This window comes from Cibotium barometz, chromosome 11 (assembly GCF_041138505.1).
Source record: "Cibotium barometz isolate CiBa-2024 chromosome 11, ASM4113850v1, whole genome shotgun sequence".
Taxonomy (NCBI): Eukaryota; Viridiplantae; Streptophyta; class Polypodiopsida; order Cyatheales; family Cibotiaceae; genus Cibotium; species Cibotium barometz.
Window position 1 is genome coordinate 13,384,698 of NC_141056.1, and position 7,490 is coordinate 13,392,187.

Here is a 7,490-nt window from a genome sequence, read left to right on the forward strand (position 1 = left end):
GCAATAGAGCATCAGGGGAATAACTGTCAATTCTCAGTCCTCTAGACTCCAGCAGAGTACCAGGGTAAGCAATTCAAGCTTTTGATTGATTCAGGCAGTACTCATTCTTTTATTTCCCCAGGATGTCTGCATAAATTAGTCCTAAATCAAAAATCAGGGAAACCTATGCAAGTGGAATTAGCCAGTGGTGGGAAGATTCTTTTCACTCACCTTGAGACTAACCTTACTCAGTTTAGCCTAGATGATGGGAACATAACAGAGTGCTAGTTCAGAGTCCTACCCCTGGGAATATATGATGGAATCCTTGGAATGGATTAGCTCTAAAAGAATCAGGCTGACATTCATTGTCACAAAGGAACCATCTCTTTCCTTGACCTTCACGGGAATAAAGTTCAAGGAATTGGAATTTTCGGATCCCCAGTGCTACAATTAGTCAAGGCTTCTAAATTATTAAAAGGGCTCAGAAAGAGGCAAGCTGTGTATGTCATTAAAATGAATCCAGTAGACATAAAATGCAAGGCTAAAGAACCAGAGTGGTTAAGTGAGTATGCAGATGTGTTTCCTACAGAGCTGACTGAGATGCCTCCATCTCGTGAAGTAGATCATGAGATCAAATTAACCCCCGGAGCTCAGCCAGTAGCCCAGCATGCATACAAAATGCCAGTCTCTGAAGCCATAGAACTTAAGGAACAGTTAAGACAACTGTTCTAACAGTTAAGACAACTGTTAGAACAGGGATTCGTCAGACCTAGTGTCTCACCTTGGGGTGCACCCGTTCTCTTTCAAAAGAAGAAAGATGGAACATTAAGACTCTGTATTGACTACAGAGGACTGAATCAATTAACAATTAAGAATAAGTATCCTATTCCTAGGATTGATGAACTTCTGGATCGGTTAAGTGGGACCCAAATGTTCACAAAGATAGATCTCAAATCCGGGTACTACCAGATCATAATCAAGGAGCAGGACATCCCAAAGACAGCAGCATTCAATACTCGCTATGGACATTATGAGTTCACAGTCATGCCGTTTGGATTGACTAATGCCCCGATGACATTCAATCATCTTATGCAAGATATTCTCAGAGAATACTTAGATGATTTTGTTCTTGTCTTCTTTTGATGATATCTTGGTATACTCAAAGAATGCTGCAGACCATGAAGATCATGTACGCAAGGTCCTGGAAATCCTAAGGAAACACCAACTCTTTGCAAAGAAGAGCAAATGTTCTTTCTCTGTTGAACAGGTGGAATACTTGGGATTCATAGTGTCAAAGGATGGGATTTCTCCTGACCCCTCAAAGATCCAAGCAGTCGTAGAATGGCCAGAACCCAAGTCAATAAAGGAAGTTAGAGGATTCCTAGGGTTAACCGGATGGTATAGGATCTTTATACCTAGGTATGCTCAGATAGCATCCCCCTTAACTAACCTTCTCAAGAAGAGTACACTTTTTCAGTGGACTGCAATGTGTTAGAGTGCCTTTGACAAGCTAAAGACAACCTTAGTAACCAACCCTGTCCTTAAATTGCCAGGTTTTACCAAACCCTTTGAGGTAGTTACTGATGCCAGTGGATTTGCCTTAGGCGGTGCTCTGATGCAGGAAGGTCATGCAGTGGCCTATGAATCCAAAAAACTCAGAACACATGAGAGGAATTATGCCGTCCATGACTTGGAGTTACTCTCAGTAGTGTATGCTCTGAAGTTGTGGAGACATTATCTTTTGGGACAAAGGTTCACCTTGATGACAGATCATCAAAGTTTGAAGTGGATCTTTACCCAAAGGGATCTCAACATGCGTCAAAGGAGATGGATGCAAACCTTGCAGGAATTTGATTTTGAAATAAAGTATCGGCCGGGGAAAGAAAATGTGGTTGCAGATGCGCTCAGCAGAAAAGCCTCCTTGCTTGCAATAACAGTGGTGTCAAATCCATTGATCAATGAAGCAAAGGAGAAAATCTTGCAGGACAAATTCTTTGCCCCTATTGCTAGGGAATTATGGAAAAAGGGGTTTTGGAACCAATCTCAAATTGGAATTTTACTTGCATTGGAACCTCTGTTTTTTTTTAATTCAAAGGACTGTTTTATGTGAGAATGCTGGAGGAAGCATTTGGCTTATGTTTTTCTAAGAGGGCGTTCGTTGGAACAACTAGCGGGGACTCATCAAGGGACGTCGCTCGCCGCAAAGCTTGCCGAGGTCTTGACCAGCCTCAGCACAGTTAAAATGGTGTGCTTCCGGTACAATGGGTGAGGACCAACGAAGTGGTCCCCCTTGAAGTGCTAGGACACCGAAGGAGTATCTTAGAGGGTTCTGACTAGGCGATGCACGGGCTCACAGTTGCTAGGACACCTATGCGTACGTCGAGGAAGATTTTGGATGGACTAAAAGGAAAGATTTTTGGGAACCAAATTTTGATATTGGATCTCGTTGGTTGGCCAGCTGGTCTTCAACGGAGAGTCCAGAGGATATTATTGTAATACAATGGACTCGAAATTTCGGAAAATGATGATCAGAAATATTATGATTTCTATTGAAGGATTGTTTTAAAGCCAGTCGAATCTGTTATAAATGGTAATTTCATATTGGGTGTGTACGTGGTATGCCTACCTTAATTTTTACATGAATCGCCAGCTAGGGGGCCTGGGAACTCTTTTCCTCGGTACCCGGGTAAAAACACAACCAAATCTTTATAAAGGAATCCCACCAATACAGTGGTCGGGTGGTTGGCTAACCCATGGGCCGGATGGGGGGCTAGATCAGAGGATTCCTGAGAAACAACTAGATACGATTAGTTACGTTAATTAGTTTAAATCCTGAGAAGACCTTGTTCTGTGGGAGGGGATCAGCGGCGGCTGTGCCTCGTAAATGAGGAAAAAAGCGGTGATTTTATGGACCAAGTGTAAGTCTCCTCTTGATCTGACTATGTGACTTCAGGTTCGGTCAGATCAGTTTAACTAGTTAAGACTTTGACTCATTAGAGTAATTCCCCGCTAGAAGATTTTTCCCATGGCGGAATCGCCGATGCTTTTCGAGCGAGGGGAGTTTTCTGGGCCCGGTCTTGGAGGGACCGCCCGGGCTAGCCTCTCATCCCCGACATCCATGACACTCGGGCGAGGCCCCGAGTGTGGATCCCCGCCCCGCGCGGGAGGCCGACGCCGCTTTCGTCGTCAGCACGGCATTGCGTAGGGGACAGGGACCCCACAGAAATGGACCACAATATCTAGGAGATAATTTTGAGCACTTTCCTGTTGATAAAGTCTGAGAATCTTTAGGAACTTTCAAATAAACCAACTCTTCTGGCTCAAAAGACCGAGGTGAGCGTCCCCTATCAGCATAAAACCGTGCTCTATTTTTCCCTGAGAACTCTTGATAGAATCTTGAGCTTGGGTCAGGATTTCCTATATATCATGCAAGAAATCCCTTGATGCATCAAGCTCAATGTCCTTAAGACTAACATCAATAGGTACCTTGGGTTGATACCCATACATAAGCATGAATGAACTATAACCAGTAGTCATATGCTTAGAACTGTTATAGGCAAATTCCATCATTAGAAGATAATTTTCCCAACTTGATGGTTTTCCACAAAGCATATCCTCTAAAACCTGATTCACACGCTCAAATACGCACAAAACATATCCTCTAAAACTTGATTCACACGCTCTGTTTGCCCATCAGACTACTGCGGGGGATCAGAGGAACTCATTCTCAAAATAGTTTCCAATTTCTTGAAAACTTCCTGCAAAAAATGAGCCGTGAACTTAGAGTCCCGATCGCTCACCATATCAGAAAGTAGACCATACAGTCTAAACAGCTGCTCACAAAAAATTAGTAAGACAATTCCGACACTTTGACTATTGTCTTTGTGGTGGGTAAAAACCTAGTCATCTTTGTCAATCTATCCATGACTACCCAAATGGCATTGTGACCCCTGCTGGTATGTTAAAGTCCCATAATGAAATCCATGGAAACACTTTCCCACTTTCCAAATAGAAAATCCAAAGGATGTAATAACCCAGCAGATTTTAGGCATTCAACCTTGTTTATCTGACATTGATGACATCAGACCACACAACTTTGAATAAAATCTTTCATTCTTGGCCAAGAAAATGTCCTTTCTGATGAGACCAAAGCCAAGGGTTGTTGTATATGCCAGGATGTCTTGCCAATGGTGCATCATGCACTCAAAGAGGATCCCGAGTTTAATTTCCAACACATCTAGCACACAAACCTTATCATTTCAGAATAAGAGATCATTCGAAAGAAAAAATTGGTTGGCTTTTCCTTGATTCACCAGGTTTTGATCTACCTCAGAGTTGGACCCTGATTCTATCAAATTCCAATACTTTCCAAAGAAAATATTTGTATTGCATTTTCCCTTGAGTAAATCGTATAAGTTAGAAGTAATTTCCATGAAGCTAAGTTCATTAACTCCACTAATTTGACTCAACGCATTAACAATGTGATTCAAGCTACCTTTCTTGTATTTAATCATGAAATCAAAGTCCTGCATCAACTCAGCCCATCTGGCCAGTATCAAAATCTCCCTGTAGAGCGTCTCATTCCACTCCATTGGAGAATTAGATTTTTTATTTTTACCCTTAAGAAGGTTGGTAAAAGGCACTATCAACTTTGAATAAACCTTGACAGATTTTCAATGAAACACCACACGAAACCTAAGAAAGATCTTAACTGCTTGATCATACGTGCTTGATCATACGTAGAACTGGCCATTCCAAAACCTTTTGGATTCAATCCAAATCTATACTTAAGCCATCTCGAGACATCTTATGACCTTAGTATAACAATTCCTTCTTGAAAAAATCACACTTAGATAATTTACAATACAATTTCTCCTTCTTGAGCTTTCCTAGAACCTCTTTAAGATGATTCTCATGCTTAGCCAAAGTTTTACTGTTCATCAAAATGTCATCTAAGAAAACGACCACGCATTTTCCTAACAAATCCCAAGATAAATCATTCATCATCTATTGAAAAGTTGCTGGTGCATTAGTGAGACCAAAGGGTAACACTAAAAATTCGTAATGGCCGTAACATGTCCTAAAAGCAGTTTTAGGAACATCTTCCTCTGCAATATGGATCTGATGATAACCAGTTCACAAATCAAGATTTGTGAAATAGCTCCTTGCAACCAATCAATAAGATCGTATGATCTAGGCAATGGGTATTTATTTTTAATTGTAACCTTATTAAGACGTTTGTAATCAATACACATATGCCAGGTACCTTGATCTTTTTTCTTAACCAGGAGAACTGGTGCACCCCAAGGAGACTTACTTGGTCTAATCTGACCCATCCTCAAGTATTTAGCTAGTTGCTTGGCTACCTCCTCTTTGACTAAGCCGATACGGAGGAATACTAATAGGTACTGCACCCAGTACTAGCTCAAGTTTATGGTCCACCTCTCATTTAGAAGGTAATCTATGAGGTAACTCATCACGAAATACATCTTGAAATTCTCTCTTAATGGAATTTAACACTTTACTTTCCCAAACATCTAAAGAAACAGTGTTGACATCAAAATGAACACATGACGATACTGGATCCATAACCAATTGGAAAAGTTCATAGTTAAAATGATTTTTCATTAACTCAAAGCTCATTAATGAAATCTTCCTTGTGTATAATAACTTTTCCCTTAAGAGTAACAAGGTTTCCATTGTGACGGAAAGACATCAAATGTTTGACCTAATCAACAACAATAAAATCTTTATTTATTTTTTGATGAAACCATTCCATCCCTAAAATGATGTCTACATGACCCAAGCTCATGACATGAAAATCAAGTCTTTCTAAGTACAATTGGATGTCTAGTGGTAGCTTTGACACCTTCTTGTCCCAGAATTGGACTTGTCCTCCAACCATCCTGACCTTGTACATGTGATTATTTTGAGTGGTTTCCAGCTTCATCCTCTATACCACAATGTTGTCAATAAAATTCTGAGTATTACCGAGATCAAACAATATATCAACCTGATGTCCATTTATTGTTTCATAAATACGAAATAATTTGTTTGGACCAAAAACATCTTTACTGAAAGTACAATCTGGACATTAGTTTCCTTCAAGATGCGTAATATTGACTTCAAAAAATTTACCTTGAAGTTTTGTAATGTGCACAGATTTCTTTGTTACCACCTTTTGCCCAAGCGCCGAGTGTTCTAGCTCCATTCAAAGGATAAAGTTTCTTTGTGTGTCCCTTTTCTTTGCATTTGAAATATATGAGATTATCCCTACTCACAAATTTCGGCTTTTTGCTGGCGTTGTTAGAATTTTTTGTTTTGGTGTAAAAACCATCTTCCTTTTTTGTCTACTCTTTGAAAAAGTGAACGTGGATTTCTTTTCATTAGATGATGGTTTTGAAGTGTTGGCGCCAACCATTGTCTTATGAAACACTTGAGCTGCTTGAATAACATCCTTAGCCATTTTGACTTTGCATTTTTTAACCTCATACTAATAGTCATGAGCTAGACTGTTGATGAAAATCCCACATAAGGTATGATCATCTGATTTGGCTTTGGCAATCAATTGTCTAAACTTTTGCACATAATTGTCAAATGACTGATTCCCCATGCTATTTTTAACAAGCTTGGCAATTATCTCAAATTCATCCTCTGGTTGAACAAACTCTTTTTTGAAAGCTTCTTCGAAATTTTGGCAAGTGGTAGGAATGGAATCGTCTTTGAGATCCTTCCACCAAGTCAATGCCTTCTCTTTCAATAACCCCTGAGCCATCTGCAACTTTTGCGCATCAGTAAATGGATGAAAGGCAAAGTGTGTAGTCTACCTATTAAGCCAAGCATCTACACATTCTTGATTCTTCTCATTGTTGTACACCTTTGGTACAAACGACGGAGAAATTGCTTTGGTAGGAGCAAGAGGCGCTGCCAAATGAGCCTTTTGCAGAGTCAAGATCTGCACCTTCAGTGACTCCATCTCGTCATGGCATTTGGCAATAATTGCTTCTAGATGCTCTGTCACTTCCATAAATTCACTCTTTCCAACAGCCTCCTCTTCTTCAATAACTTGGAATTTAAGATCTTCCCTTCGTGAGTCGGGATGATCACACATCTCATCGACATTATCATTGATCGAGAAATCAATGTGAGCCATAGTAATAAGGCTCTCCAAAAATTAGGAATCACTCAAGCCATAGTAATAAGGCTCTCCAAAAATTAGGAATCACTCAAGCCAACTTCACTTGACCACCCTTGACCAAAATGATCTAGCAAATTAATTTACTTAAATTGACTACACATAAGAAAAAATACTTTAATTAGTATTTTGTGGCTAAACAATGGTAAAAAATCATGAAAACACCGTCTAGAATTAATCCAAACGAAAATAACTACTAACATGAGGTACACTCGCATTATATGCGAATAACCCGCATCTATCTAATGTCAATACGTGAAAACGTACTTCAATACTAAATAATCTCCAAAAATATTAAATTCTCGAGAAAAAAGAA